At 50.3% G+C, this 15,080-nt stretch overlaps 1 protein-coding gene across 11 annotated transcripts in view; it reads left to right on the top strand.

Annotated features, from left to right (window-relative positions):
* Positions 1 to 15,080, top strand: part of PIK3CD (phosphatidylinositol-4,5-bisphosphate 3-kinase catalytic subunit delta) — a 98,099-nt gene that overhangs the window by 58,155 nt on the left and 24,864 nt on the right. For 5 of the 11 annotated variants that reach the window (XM_007980634.3, XM_007980631.3, XM_007980630.3 and 2 more), the window contains exons 1-2: positions 790 to 972; positions 2,701 to 2,805. The exons of 1 other annotated variant lie outside the window; for it this stretch is intronic. The gene's annotated coding sequence lies outside the window, so the exon portion shown is untranslated. Of the gene's footprint in view, positions 1 to 789; positions 973 to 2,700; positions 2,806 to 15,080 lie in introns of those variants that run through there. 5 more of the 11 variants (XM_073007854.1, XM_073007853.1, XM_007980627.3 and 2 more) reach the window with 1 other exon arrangement.

The following is a 15,080-nucleotide window of genomic DNA, read 5'->3' as shown; positions in this document are numbered from 1 at the left end:
GTCAGAGAGGTAGAGACTAGTGAGCTATGATCGCACCACTGCACCACAGCCAGGGCAACAGAGCAAGACCCTGTCTCAAAAACAAAAACACTGGAGCGCCCAGAGGTTTTTTTTAAGTGCGGGGCAAGGATTGTCTCAGCGTTGTTACTGCACGCACACCGCCTGTTGTAATGGGTAGATGCATTAGTGAAAGTCCTGGGTACACTCATTTATTTTCTAAATCTCATATATAAGGGAACGCCCGATGGAAAGGCCCATCAGCTGGGGAACAGCCATCAGGCTGGATTTGAGCCCAGAGCCCGGGCTGGCCAATTACTCGGGTGAGCCTGGCTCCAGTTCTGTGACCTGGGTCCAGTACCCCGCCCTTTCTGCGGATGCCTTGCAAAGCGGGGAGCGGAAAGCAGTTTGGTGGACGACCAGCCCTCCCTTGCTTTGCAGGTGGCGCTTTCTATTTATTGGTTGTAAGGCGAGACCTAGGCCAGAGCCAGCGTGAGCGCGCCGTCGGGGTCCCGCGGCTGCTCTGGGGATCAGGGCGCGAACCCCAAGGGCCCCGCCTGGGAGCGTCGTGGGCCTCCGGGCGAGAACAGCGGGGGTCGGGGAGGATTTGCAGCGTCCACTCCGCTCTCCGCCTCCCGTGTGCGCTCCGGCGCTTCTCCCGGCCGGGGGTGTGAGAATTTGCCGACGGTGCCCGCGCCGCGGCCGGCCCCGGCCCCGCCCCAGCCCCGGAGATGCCCCGCCCCCAGCCGGCGTCCCGCCCCGCCTGCCCGTAGTCCCGGCCCCGCCCCGGGCCGCGCCCCTCTGCCGAGCCCCGCTCGCCTGCACCTCGCGCGGCGGGCCTGCCCTCCGGCCCCCGCCGGCCCTGCGCCTCTGCCCGGAGGCTGGCGTCCTCCCGTCACTCCGGGACCCGCCCGCTGTGTCCCCTGGGCAACTGTCTCCAGGGAGATCGGGCCCCGCCCCCGGCACCGACACCCGGTACGGAGCCCACCTGTGCGGGCGTCTGCGGGGTCCCCGTGCCCCGCCTTCAGCCACGCCGGGCGTCCCACCCCGCCCAGCCCCGGGCTTTGTCCGCCTGGGGCAGGGTGGGCAGGGTCGGTGGAGGCGATCAGGGGTCCGGGGCCGTGGGGGCTGGGGGGGCCGAGGCAGGGGGTTGCGCTCGCGGTGGGATTCTCAGCTGTGGGCCGCGCGACGCTCTCCTCTCCTAATCTGGTTGCTTCCTTTTGTGCCCCCCGGGGGTCGGGAATCCCAGGTTTCTTGGCTGCTGCCCTTGATGGGATCCGTGGGGCCTCCAGCGGGCTTCGCACGAGGACTCGCCTGTTCGGGGCAGGCTGTTTACTTGTCGGGGACCCAGCAGTGGCTGTGCGCGTCCTCCCCTCCCCCTGCCCCCGATTCGGGACCAAGCCTCCTGCGCTCTGTCCCTCCTGAGCTGTGCCCTTGAACCCGGAGAGGGGCTAGAGGGTGGCAGACCCGGATCCTGAGGTCCTGCGGCTTCCTCCCCAGGGGAGCGCTTTCTCCCTGGCCGCCCTCTTGTGGATTTTGTCCTGGCTCCTTATTTCCTGACCCGAATTCCTGAGGACGAATTCTCTCCTTCTCTTCCTTCTCGGCTCCCTCTGCTTTGTCTTTCCTGTTTTGAAAAGGCTTTCCTTATGATCGTGTCTCATTACCCTGTGCCAGAGCTGCTATAATTTGTCGTGGTAATGGGTGTTAGCCAGTCTCTTAATTGGTCAGCAATGGAAGGGATTTCTTCCTTAGCCTTTGGTGCTGACCTCCTGTTTGGTGGCAGTGCCTTGCGAAGTGCTTGCCACTCTCTCCTGGATGTTGAGGGAAGGGAGCATCCGAGCCCACATGCCTGGGCTCCCGCAGCAGTGTCCCTGGAGTATCTTTACAGGGATGGAGGCCGCAGGGAGGACTCCAGCTTGGTCCTTGGGAAATGTGTTCCTGCAACTGCCTTTTCCAGCGGGTTCCTAGGGCTCTGCTGTTTGACTCTTGGAGAAGCCGGTGGTTTTGGTTTTGTGCTAAACCTAAGCCCACCTAGTGGGCTCTGGGCTGAAGTCTCCCAGCTGTGGAGGTAGCTATGCCCAGGGCCTGGGGTTGGGAGAAGGGGTTGGGTCTTTAGACTGGGCTGGTGCTCTTGTGTCTTTTTTTCCCTCTTTGGGGTTCTGTTATTTCCCGGAGCGGCTGAGGTGGGGGAAGAAGCACCACAGATGCAAGGAGTGGGCGGCCTCTCCCCTCACACTCTTCCTTTTTATCTCCAGCCCAATAGGGGATGGATTTTCCTTTAGACCTGGGCCTTGAAAACAGATCCACATGGGGAATAAAGATTTCAAGTTCACCAACCTGCTTTTTGCACCCATCGAATGGAACTCGAACCCAGGCTTGGCTCAGATCAATTACTTTGCTTTCAAAAACCAAACAAAACCAACAAACAGCTCTAAAAACGATCTGAGTCATCTGAGTGCACATTCCTGCTCCAGGCACTGGAAATGCTCCTGTGGTTGGTTTCAGTACCACCAAAGGGAGCTGGGGGTGGCATTGACGCAGATGGCAAGAAAGGTCGATCAAGTGGAATGTGATTGGTTTGCAAAAAGGAGAGACGGAGATGAGGCAGTTGATTTTGAGCTAACGTCCTATAAGAGAATGCACAGGTTTCTGAAATTCTCTCTTGTTAAAATAGTTTTCTTTCTTTTCTTTTTTTTCCAACAGATAAGGAGTCGGGCCAGGGCGGGATGACACTCACTGATTCTAAAGCATCTTTAATCTGCCAGGCGGAGGGGGCTTTGTTGGTCTTTCTTGGACTATTCCAGAGAGGTAGGTTGGGGGAATGGGCCAAGTGCGTGGGGGAAGGGAAAGGAGACGTTATTTTGTAGATAGGTTAAGAATGTGAACAAAACCCATCCTCCCCGACTCTCCAGCCAAAGGAAGACTTCTCTGTAGGACTAGCATGCCCAAAGGAAGGGAGTGACCCAGATTGGTGCTAGGAGCGAATGAACGGGGAAGTGAACTAGACCTCAGCCAGTCCCAGGAGAGAGATACTGCTGCCTGGGAAAAGAAGGAATGGCTTTGCTTTGAGGAGTCCTGGAGCCCGTTATTAAGCTGCAGCATTTGGTATTTGACTCACTCTGGCCATGGTAACGTTGGGCTGGCCAGACTGGGGAGAGAAATATTAAAAGTTTTCTGGAGGAAGTGGATTGGAGTTTTATAATTCTGTATTGCTTCTCAAGGAGTCCCTAGGTGGGACTATTCTGTGTCTCCAGAGAGCTGGCAGTCACTGTCTCAGTAAGAGGATGCTCTGGAGTTTCTGGGACATTAGCTTAGAAGATGAATGCAGTCCTTTCATGGTGCAAATGGGGACACTGAGGCCAGAGACCGACATTGGCCGGACGTTGGGTACATACACCCATCTGGGAGCCTGGGATAGCTGGGTCTGGCTTGTGAGCTCCATGACTGTGAGACCTGCCGGTCCCCTTGCAAGCTCTTTCGGTGCATAATGTATTCTGTGTGTACCCAGAATTCCACTGGAGCCAATACTGTCATTTCAGGATGGAAAGGGGCAGGGGTTAGGCTTTTTCCTGAACCTCAGCCTCATTTTCTCTAGATCTTCGTTGGTACTTTCCAAACTTGTTTGATGATTGTGGATCTCTTTTTAAAAATCACAATATAGGCCGGGTGCGGTGGCTCACACCTGTAATCCCAGCACTTTGGGAGGCCAAGATGGGCGAATCACGAGGTCAGGAGTTCGAGACCAGCCTGGCCAACATGGTGAAACCCCGTTTCTACTAAAAATACAAAAAATTAGCTAGGTGTAGTGTTGGGCGCCTGTAATCCCAGCTACTCAGGATGCTGAGGCAGGAGAATCACTTGTACCCAGGAGGCGGAGGTTGCAGTGAGCCGAGACTGCACCACTGCACTCCAGCCCGGGCGATAGAGTGAGACTCCATCTCAAAAAAAAAAATAATAAAATAAAATCAAAATATAAAGCAGAATTTTAACCTATAAACCAGATCAAAACAGAGAGCCACTATAAGAGAAACTAGCCCAGAACTCCTTCTGCTCAGCATCCTGTGCCGCTCCCACCTACCTCTGAAGGCCTGCGGTGCTTCTTTGGAACCCCAGCGCTCCTCTGCACATAAGCAGAAGCCATAGATCATGTAGACCCCTGTTGGAGGATTAGAATTTCTTCCATACATCTATTTATACTGACTTGATCTTTGTCTCAGAAAATGTCTTTTAATAATATTTTTAATCCTCATGCTTTTTTATTTATAAAAATATGAAATTAATGTCAAGTTTGGAAAATACCAAAAAACACAAGCATACTCGTCTATAATCTTACCGCCACCCCACCCTGCACCAGAGAAAACCACTGTTTCCTTGTTGGAGTATCCTCCCCCAAAACCCTCAGAGAGAATTCTATCTGTATCTTTTATTTATTATGATCTTTTTATTTCATTTTTGTGAGATGGAGTCTTGCTCTGTCACCCAGGCTGGAGTGCAATGATGCAATCTTGGCTCACTGCCCCCTGCGCCTCCCGAGTTCAAGCAATTCTTCTGCCTCAGCCTCCCAAGTAGCTGGGACTACAGGTGTGCGCCACCGTGCCCAGCTAATTTTTTTTTTTTTTAGTAGAGACATGGTTTTGCCATGTTGGCCAGGCTCGTCTCGAACTCCTGACTTCAAGGGATCCACCTGCCTCAGCCTCCCAAAGCGCTGGGATTACAGGCGTCAGCCACTGTGCCCCAACCTGTGTCTGTACCTTTTAAAACTTGATTTTTATTTATTAGTAAGTATTATTATAGACTTTGACATAAACATAACAATTGAATGTATATGTATTTCTCTGCTCTGTTTCAAAATCCCACTAAAATGGAAGTAAAGGAATAAGAAAAAATGTAAATTTTTTTTTTTTTTTTTGAGACGGAGTCTCGCTGTGTCGCCCAGGCTGGAGTGCAGTGGCGTGATCTCGGCTCACTGCAGGCTCCGCCTCCTGGGTTTACACCATTCTCCTGCCTTAGCCTCCCGAGTAGCTGGGACTACAGGTGCCTGCCACCTCGCCTGGCTAATTTTTTTGTATTTTTAGTAGAGACGGGGTTTCACTGTGTTAGCCAGGATGGTCTTGATCGCCTGACCTCATGATCCGCCCACCTTGGCCTCCCAACGTGCTGGGATTACAGGTGTGAGCCACTGCACCCGGCCAAAAAAATGTAAATAAAAAAAAAAAAAAAAACAGAAAAGTAAATGGTTGAGGAGGGTGGTATGAACAAACATGAACAAAACCTTTGCAGGACAAGAAACCGATAGGCGAGTGAGAAACTGAGTGGAGAATGTCGAACGTCTTAGGCTATAGGGGAAGCAGGTGGAAAAGGCAAAGGAATGGGGGCTTTGGGGATGGAGTGCTTCGAAAGGTGGTTGGAAGCAGGAAGATTACTTGATAGAGCATGGTAGGGTGACAGACCACCCACCCAGGCCACATAACCAGATGGTTCCCTTCCCCACCCCAGCAGGTGGCAGGTTTCCAGCTGGCAGTGTTTCAGAGAGGTCGGCCCAGCCCAGGACAGGAGAGGAGTTTGTGTGTCGAGCAGGGAGACCATCTCCTGGGTGGCTCCCCGGATACCACAGCTTCCATACAGCCTCTGGGCAGGCCCTTGGAGAACTTCTGTCTGAGCAAACTGATCTCACAAAAAAATAACTGTCACATATTGACATTGAGGGGGGCCTTGTTGAAAAGCCAGCTTGTTGCTAGGCACGGTGGCTCACACCTGTAATCCCAGTGCTTTGGGAGGCCGAGGGGGGAGGATCACTTGAGGCCGGAGTTTGAGACCAGCCTGGCCAACATGGTGAAACCCCATCTCTACTAAAAATACAAAAATTACCTGGGCGTGGTGGTGCACGCCTGTAATCCCAGCTACTTAGGAGGCTGAGGCAGGAGAATAGCTTGAACCTGGGAGGCGGAGGTTGCAGTGAGCCAAGATGGCGCCACTGCACTCCAGCGTGGGCGACAGAGTGAGACTCCGTCTCAAAAAATAAAGAAAAGCCAGCGTATTGCTTTGTCACTTCACACTGAAGCCTACTGAGCAACTAGCACTACCTGTGTACAAGCAGGGTTAGTGCCTTTCCCTTAGATTTGAATGGGCAGCCAAGGGCCATCCCACATAGAATGAGATTTACAGGCTAGACGTGGTAGCTCATGCCTGTAATCCCAGCACTTCGGGAGGCTGAGGCAGGAGGTTTGCTTAAGCCCAGGAGTTTGAGACCATCCTGGGCAATGTAGAGAAATCCTCTCTCTACATAAACTAAAAAACTAGCCAGGCATGGTGACACATGCTTGTGGTCCCAGCTACTTGGGAGGCTGAGGTGGGAGGATTGCTTGAGCCTGAGAGGTTGAGGCTGCAGTGGGCCGTGATCATATCACTGCACTCCAACCTGGGTGACAGAGTGAGACCCTGTCTCAAAAAAAAAGCATAAAAAAAAAAAAAAGAGACAGAGAGAGACTTCTAGTGTGAAAGACAGAGACCCAAACGAACAGAAAAAAAAAATTTGAGAAGTCACAAACATGGTTGTTTGGGAAAAAATGGCACATTCATAAAATAATAAGCTCTTAGGTATTAAGATAGCAGAAGTAAAAATAGCAGAAGTGAAAATTTCAACAGAAGAGTTGGAAGAGTGAAAAACCAATTTCCAGAAAGTAGAACACAAAGACTTAAGAGATGGAAAATAGGAAAGAAAATATAGAAAAAATTGACTTCGGTCCAGGAGACCCAACATGCACCACATAGGAACTCAAGAAAAAAAGGCAAGAGAAACAGAGGAAGGAAAAGTATATAGGAAACCATTCTAGAACTGAAGGCATTTCTACTTTTTTTTTTTTTTTTTTTTTTTGAGACGGAGTCTTGCTCTGTCTCCCAGGCTGGAGTGCAGTGGCCGGATCTCAGCTCACTGCAAGCTCCGCCTCCCGGGTTCACGCCATTCTCCTGCCTCAGCCTCCCGAGTAGCCGGGACTACAGGCGCCTGCCACCTCCACCTCGCCCGGCTAGTTTTTTGTATTTTTTAGTAGAGACGGGGTTTCACCGTGTTAGCCAGGATGGTCTCGATCTCCTGACCTCGTGATCCGCCCGTCTCCTCCTTCCAAAGTGCTGGGATTACAGGCGTGAGCCACCGCGCCCGGCCGGCATTTCTACTTTTAAACAGTCTCAAAGTAGTACCCAATACCATGAATAATAAAAGGCCCACACTATGGGACATCATCACGAACTTTCAAAACTCCAGAGATAAGAGAGAAGTTACTAAATGTCATCAGACAAAAAAAGGCCACATACAGATCAGAGAACGAGATGACTCTGAACTTTTTTTTTTTTTTTTTTGAGATGGAGTCTTGCTCTGTCACCCAGGCTGGAATGCAGTGGCGCCATCTCGGCTTACTGCAAGCGCTCCGCCTCCCGGATTCATGCCATTCTGCCTCAGCCTCCCGAGTAGCTGGGACTACAGGTGCCCACCACTACACCCGGCTAATTTTTTGTATTTTTAGTAGAGACGGGGTTTCCCCATGTTAGCCAGGATGGTCTTGATCTTCTGACTTTGTGATCTGCCCACATCAGTCGCCCAAAGTGCTGGGATTACAGGTGTGAGCCACCGCACCTGGCCCAGCTTTGGACTTTTCAAAAGCAGCAGTAGAAACTACAAGACAGGCTGGGTGTGGTGGCTCACGCCTGTAATCCCAGCACTTTGGGAGGCTGGGGTGGGTGGACCACTAGATCAGGAGTTCGAGACCAGCCTGGCCAACGTGGTGAAACCCCGTCCCTACTAAAAATACAAAAATTAGCTGGGCGTGGTGGCATGTGCCTGTAATCCCAGCTACTTGGGAGGCTGAGGCAGTAGAATCACTTGAACCCAGGAGGTGGGGAGGCTGCAGTGAGCCAAGAGTGTGCCACTGCACTCTCCAGCTTGGGTGATAAAGCGAGACTCAGTCTCAAAAAAAAAAAAAAAAAAAAAGAAGGAAAGAAACTACAAGAAAATGGGTCAATGCTTTTAAATTTCTGAGAATTAATTAATTCTGAGGGAAATTGTCATTCAACTGAAAAGTACATTAAAGACTTCTTTTTTTTGAGATAAGGTCTTTGTTACCCAGACTGGAGTGCAGCGGTGCGATCACGACTCACTGCAGCCTCAACCTCCTAGGCTCAAGCAGTCCTCCTGCCTCAGCCCCTGACTAGCTGGGATTACATGTGTATGCCACCATGCCCAGCTAATTTTTTATCTTTTTTGTAGAGATAGGGTTTCGCCATGTTGCCCAGACTGGTCTCAAATTTCTGGGCTCAAGCGATCCACCCACCGTGGCCTCCCAAAGTGCTGGGATTACAGGCGTGAGCCACAGCGCCTGGCCCACAAACTCATTTTCTAAGGTAAGAAGTTAAAATTTGACGGTGGGGTGGCTCACGCCTGTAATCCCAACACTTTGGAACCCAAGGCAGGAAGATCACTTGAGCCCAGGAGTTCAAGACCAGACAGGGCAACATAGCAAGACCTTGTCTCTATTTTCGTAATTTTTTTTTTTAATTTTGCCTGAGGTATAAAAACATAAAAATTTTAAATAAAAAATGGAAATATAGAGATAAATACTTAAGCAACTGAAATGTATTGGGTGTGGTATATATGTGGAAGTGGAGGTCAGAGGACTGCTACTTTGTACTGTAAGAGTTTTAGTTTTAATTAATTTAAAAAATCATGTACTTGTGGCCAGGCACGGTGGTTCACGCCTGTAATCCCAGGGCTTTGGGAGGCCAGCTTGGGAAGATTGCTTGAGCCCAGGAGTTTGAGAACAGCCTGGGCAACATAGTGAGAACCCATCTTAAGACAACAAAAAGTGTATTTTATTTTTTTTTTTTAACAACAAAAAAATTTAAATTAGCTGGGCATGGTGGTATGCACCTGTAGTCCCAGCTACTGGGGAGGCTGAGCTGAGAGGATCACTTGAGCTCAGGAGTTGAAGGCTGCAGTGAGCCATGATCACGCCACTGCACTGTAGCATAGGCAACAAAGTGCTGGGCGTGGTGGCTCATGCCTGTAATCCTAGCACTTTGGGAGACTGAGACGGGTGGAGCACTTGAGGTCAGGAGTTTGAGATCAGCCTGAGCAACATGGTGAAACTCTGTCTCTACAAAAAATGCAAAGGAATAGCTGGGTGTAGTGGGATGCACCTGTAGTCACAGCTATTTGGGGAGCTGTAATGAGAGGATGGCTTGAGCCTGGAAGGCAGAGTGAGCTGAGATTGCACCACTGCACTCCAGTCTGGGAAACAGAGCCAGACTTTGTCTCAAATAAGAAGAAGAAAAAAGAAATAAACCATGTATTTGCATAACCTTCCTATAAAATTAAAATAATAAAGTTATTATGACATCCATATTCATTCATAACATTTCATTTTTTCTATGTTGCCTTTTTTGTTTTTTTTTTTTGAGACGGAGTTTCGCTCTTATAGCCCAGGCTGGTGTGCAATGGCACGATCTCAGCTCACTGTAACCTCCACCTCCCAGGTTCAAGTGATTCTCCTGCCTCACCCTCCCAAGTAGCTGGGATTATAGGCATGCGCCACCACGCCCAACTAATTTTGTGTTTTTAGTAGAGATAGGGTTTTGCTATGTTGGTCAGGCTGGTCTCGAACTCCCAACCTCAGGTGATCCACCTGCCTCGGCCTCCCAAAGTGCTGGGATTACAGGTGTCAGCCACCGTGGCCGGCCTTTCTATGCTTTCTAAAATGCTTTATCGACAAGCATATGTTACAATGATACATGTCTGTGCACTCAGTGTGTGGAATATTTGCAGTGTTGTGTAGTCTGCCCAGGTGTCATTTTGATGACTGTGTTCAGTTTCATGGAGTTAATTCATTTATTTAGACATTTCCTTATCACTTTCACAAATAATACCACAATGCACAATGAATATCTTTGTGTATAGAGCTTTTTTGACTTTTGAATTGCTTCTTTAGGATAATCCCCGAATTCCCAAAATTACCAGGTCTGAGACTGTGGATGTTTCTTTCTCTTGATTTTGATGTGTAGTATCTGAGGCCTCCACCTGGGTGCAGGCCTATGGCTTCCCTGGTGGGCCGTGAACTAGGATGATGATGAGATGGTGGGAATAACATTTTTTTTTTCAGGGTAGTTGGCTTATTTTTTTCTGATGGCAGCAGTAGAGGTCAGAAATATTTATTTTGGAGGCCAGGCTCATGCTCGTGATCCTAACACTTTCAGAGGCCGACGCAGGAGGATCACTAGAGCCCAGGAATTTGAGACCAGCCTGGGCAACATAGGGAGGCCCTGCCCCTACAAAATAAATAAATAAATAAATAAAGCTCTGCACAGTGATTTATGTCTGTATTCCCAGCTACTTGGGAGGCTGAGGCGGGAGGATCTCTTGAGCTTGGGGGAGGTCAAGGCTACAGTGAGCTATGATGGTGACACTACTCCAGCCAGGGCGATAGAACGAGACCCTCTCTGCGTCCCATGCCAAAAAAAGAGTAGGCTGCTGGGATGAGTTTGAGCATTTTGGGGCATGTGAGCCCAGCACGTCCCCTCATCAACCCAGCCCTGCCAGCTCTTGCCTGGGTCCTGCACACGTCTCCTCGTTGCTTTCCTGCTTCCATTCTGGCCTCGCTCCCTTCCATTTTCCCACAGCAGCCAAAGCCATCTTTGTAAAGCATAAAATCAGGCTGCCTCAGTCCTCTGCTTAAAACCCTCCAATGATTTCTCCTTGCAGTGATAACCAAACCTGGACTTCTCACCATGGCTACAGGGCCCTGCAGGGTCAGACTCACTGTCTCTCCCAGTCACCCCACTTCAGGCCCTTGACTTCAGGCACCTGCCTCCTGCCTCAGGGCCTTTGTTGTATTTTCTTTTTTTTTTTTTGAGACGGAGTCTCACTCTTGTTGCCCAGGCTGGAGTGCAATGGTGCAATCTTGGCTCACTGCAACCTCTGCCTCCAAGGCTCAAGGATTCTCCTGCCTCAGCCTCCCAAGCAGCTGGGATTACAGGTGTGTGCTACCATGCCTGGCTAATTTCTTGTGTTTTTTAATAGAGACAGGGTTTCACCTTATGGGCCAGGCGGGTCTTGAACTCCTGGCCTCAAGGGATTTGCCTGCCTCGGCCTCCTAAAGTGCTGGGATTGTAGGCGTGAGCCACCACACCCAGCTCAGGCCTTTGGACTTTCTGTCCCCACTGCCCGGAACCCTATTTCATGGCTCTTTGCTGGATCCTTCTCTCACTTGAGCCTCAACTTCAGAACGATCTCACCCGAGGACCCTTCCCTGACCCGCCATCCAAAGGAAACGCTCCCTGCAAGCCGCTTTTTATTATATTCCGGTGCTTTTACTACCTGAAACACCTTGTTTATCTATTTGTTTTCTTGTTAACTTATTTAATTTTAAAATATTTATTTATTTATGTTTGAGACAGAGTCTCACTCTGTTGCCCAGGCTGGAGTGCAGCGGCGTGATTTTGGCTCATTGCAACCTCCCCCTCCCCGGTTCAAGTGATTCTCGTGGCTCAGCCTCCCGAGTAGCTGAGGTCAGATCCCTCCAATGCTCACAGCTGGGAACCCATTCTTCAACCTTGGGCTCCAGAAAGAGGACCAAGGGGAACATTTCAGGACACATTGTCAGGGTGGCGTGGTGTCCTGGAGAGAACCCCGCGTGCAGGAGGGCTCCGCTTTGCGCAGCTGTTTCTGTGGATCATGCTGGCCAGGAGGTGGGAAGGTGGAAGGAATTGTGTTCTTATCCTGTTTCCTTGGATATTTTATGAATGACTTAGATGTGGACACAGAAGTCATGCCTCAGGATTCTGGATGAGTCAGGAGGGACTGGCCACAGTCCATCACTGGATGATGCCACCCCAGCTTCCCTCTCTGTGTCTAGGCCATCTCACCTGCCCCCCGGCTCCACATCTGACTGTAGCCTGCTGACTCCACAGATCGGTCCCCAGCCCTCCGACTGGGGAGTTTGCCCCTGGCAGTCTTTACATGGATGCTCATTAAGCAGCTGAGATTCATCTGGTCTAAAATGCGGCTCCGGCTTTCTTATCCCACCAGAAATCTCTTCCTTCCACGTCTCAGTAAATTCCCACCACCACTCCCATCTCCCAAGCCCAAACCTGGCAGTCGTCCTCACTTCCTCCTGCACCGTCCCCCAGGGGTCCCTCTGATCTAAGTATGTCTGGATTCTGTTGCTCTCCAGTGCCGTCTCCTTCTGGGTCAAGCCACTGTCATTGGTGGCACCGGTCTCTTCCCCTGCCCCCCACTCCTCTTCATCCCTGCTTCTCCGAAGTCCTTCCACACCGCAGCCAGCAGCATAGTTGTGGATGAAAATCACATCCCACACTCCCTCACCTAAAATCCTCCAGGGCTGCCGTAGGTGCCAGTCCTTGTTCTGAAGGCTCTGCAAAACCCAGCCCAGTTGAACTCTTCGACTTGCTCATGCCACACCCTCCCCTCCGTGCCCACCACCCCCTGCTCCAGCTATAGTGGCCAGTTCTGGAAGACTTGAGTCCCTTTCCCACGAGATCCCCAGCACCTCGTATAATTTCTGGCACTTAATCAGGCTCTATAGATACTGGTGGGATAAATGAATCTACCTCAGACTGAGTGACAGAGACAAAACAAAAATCAAAGCTAACAAGAAAGCTCACGCCTGTAATCCTGGCACTTTGGGAGGTCAAGGCGGGCAGATCACCTGAGGTCAGGGGTTCAGGACCAGCCTGGCTAATGTGGCAAAACACTGTCTCTACTAAAAATACAAAAACTTAGCCAGGCGTGGTGGCAGGCCCCTGCAATCCCAGCTACTCAGGAGGCTGAGGCAGGAGAATCGCTTGAACCTGGGAGGTGGGGGTTGCAGCCAGCAGAGATCGCGCCACTGCACTCCAGCCTGGGCGACAGAGCAAGACTCTGTCTTAAAAAAAAAAAAAAAAAAAAAAAATCCAATAAGATATGAGAGCCAATTATGTTCACAAGATGAAATTACCAAGGATAATTGTGAATTCCTTCATTTAGATCAGGAAATTCATGTTCCTGTACAGGCAGGGAGAACCTGGCTTACTGTGAAAAATCCCTGGAGGGCTGGCAGCCAGTGATGTGGCCACCAAAAATCTGCCTTGGGGTGAGAGTGGGGGAGCATGAAATACTTTTGGGCTAAGCAAATAGGAGCTCGGTGCCCAGAACATTCTTCTACAGCTCGACCTGCCAGGCCCTGTCTGTAGCATCTTGTTTTTGTTTTTTGGGTTTTTTTTTTTGGAGATGGAGTATCGCTCCGTTTCCCAGGCTGAAGTGCAGTGGTGTGATCTTGGCTCACTGTGACTTCTGCCTCCTGAGTTCAAGTGACTCTCCTGCCTCAGCCTCCCAAGTAGCTGGGATTACAGGCGAGAGCCACCACGCCTGGCTAATTTTTGTATTTTTAGTAGAGATGGGGTTTCACCATGTTGGCCAGGCTGGACTCGAACTCCTGACCTCAGGTGATCTACCCGCCTCAGCCTCCCAAAGTGCTGCCCTGGAACATCTTGTTAGCTTGGAGTACCAAACTGTGGCAAAAGGGTCTAAAAACTGTATCATAGGGAGAACAGTGAGTGGTTTGGGGAATGCCTGGGCTGAAGAGACGCCTTAGGGCCTGATGGGGCCGCCATCCAGTGGTCCTGTGACTCCTCTGTGTGCCTCTAGATGGCAGCACAGAGATCGATCCGAGTTTGACTCTTAGAGGCAGGTCCACTTCCAAGGAAAGAACTCCCCCCCCCCCCCTCCCCCCGAGACAGAGTTTCGCTTTTGCTGTCCAGGCTGGAGTGCAGTGGCGCCATCTCGGCCCACTGCAAACTCCGCCTCCCAGGTTCAAGCGATTTTCCTGCCTCAGCCTCCCGAGTAGCTGGGATTACAATGTGCCACCACGCCCGGCTAATTTTTATATTTTTAGTAGAGACAGGAGTTCACCATGTTGATCAGGCTGGTCTCGAACTCCTGACTTCAAGTGATCCACCTGCCTCGGCCTCTCAAAGTGCTGGGATTACAGGCATGAGCCACCGTGCCCTGTCAGGGAAAGAACTTTTTGAACACTAGAAGTTTCTAAAAATGGAAGTGCAGCTGCAGTAATGAAAATAGATGTTTTTAGCTGTAAGCGGCCGAAAACTCAGCTCAAACTGCTGTAAGTTAAAAAAGAAAAAAGGCAGAGGGGGTTTATTGGCTGATGAGACTGAAGAGTCCAGGGATAGACTCTAGCTTCAGGCATGGCTGGATCCAGGGAACCAAAGTTTGTCCTCAGGACCGAGGCTTTTACTGTCTGCTTTAGCCCCCCTTTCCTCTGTGTTGGTCTCTTCTCAGGTTCTGCTCCTAAAGACAGCAAACAGTTGCTAGCAGCTCTAGGTAGACAGTGCGTCATTTCTGCTACCCCAAGAAGAAGTCCCAGAGAAGCCTAGATGTCAAAACCCATTGGACTGACTTGATAGTCATATGGAACCCTATAGTCAGAGAGATAACATGCAGTGATTGACTGGGCCTAAGTCTCCTTCCCACCTCCAAGTCAATCCCCATGGCCCGGGCAAACTCAGGCCCCTGATTGGCTGTGTCTGAGTCTCAGGCTATCCAGGTAGCTAGGAGTGAAGTCAGCTTATCAGAACCACTTGGACTGAGTGTGTTGAGTTTTTGAAAAGTCCCCAGCTCCCAGATTAAAAAAAAAAAAAAAAACATAAAGTTACCAGCACCCAGGAGCCTCCCATGCGCCCTTCTAGTCACTCTCCCCCAAACCTGGGGTAACCCCTATTTCTTCTTTTGCCACCATAGATTTATTAATTCTGCCTCTGTTTGTTTCTTTGTACAGCTGGAATCATGAGCACATATTTTTTTTTTGTGGGCAGCTTCTTTTGCCCAGCTTTATGTGTGTGAGAGTCATTGATACTGTTGTGTGGACTCGTAGACTGTTCATTCTCATTGCTATATAACATTCTGCTCAGAGAGAGTGCCACACATTATTTTGCCATTCCCCATTCTGTTGATGTGCATTTGGGAAGTTTCCACTTCGGAGCCATCATGAATAGTGATGCCATAGACACTCTTGCCTGTGCCT

Source organism: Chlorocebus sabaeus, chromosome 20 (assembly GCF_047675955.1).
Source record: "Chlorocebus sabaeus isolate Y175 chromosome 20, mChlSab1.0.hap1, whole genome shotgun sequence".
In the NCBI taxonomy this organism is placed as follows: Eukaryota; Metazoa; Chordata; class Mammalia; order Primates; family Cercopithecidae; genus Chlorocebus; species Chlorocebus sabaeus.
This window is presented reverse-complemented; position numbering and strand designations above follow the sequence as displayed.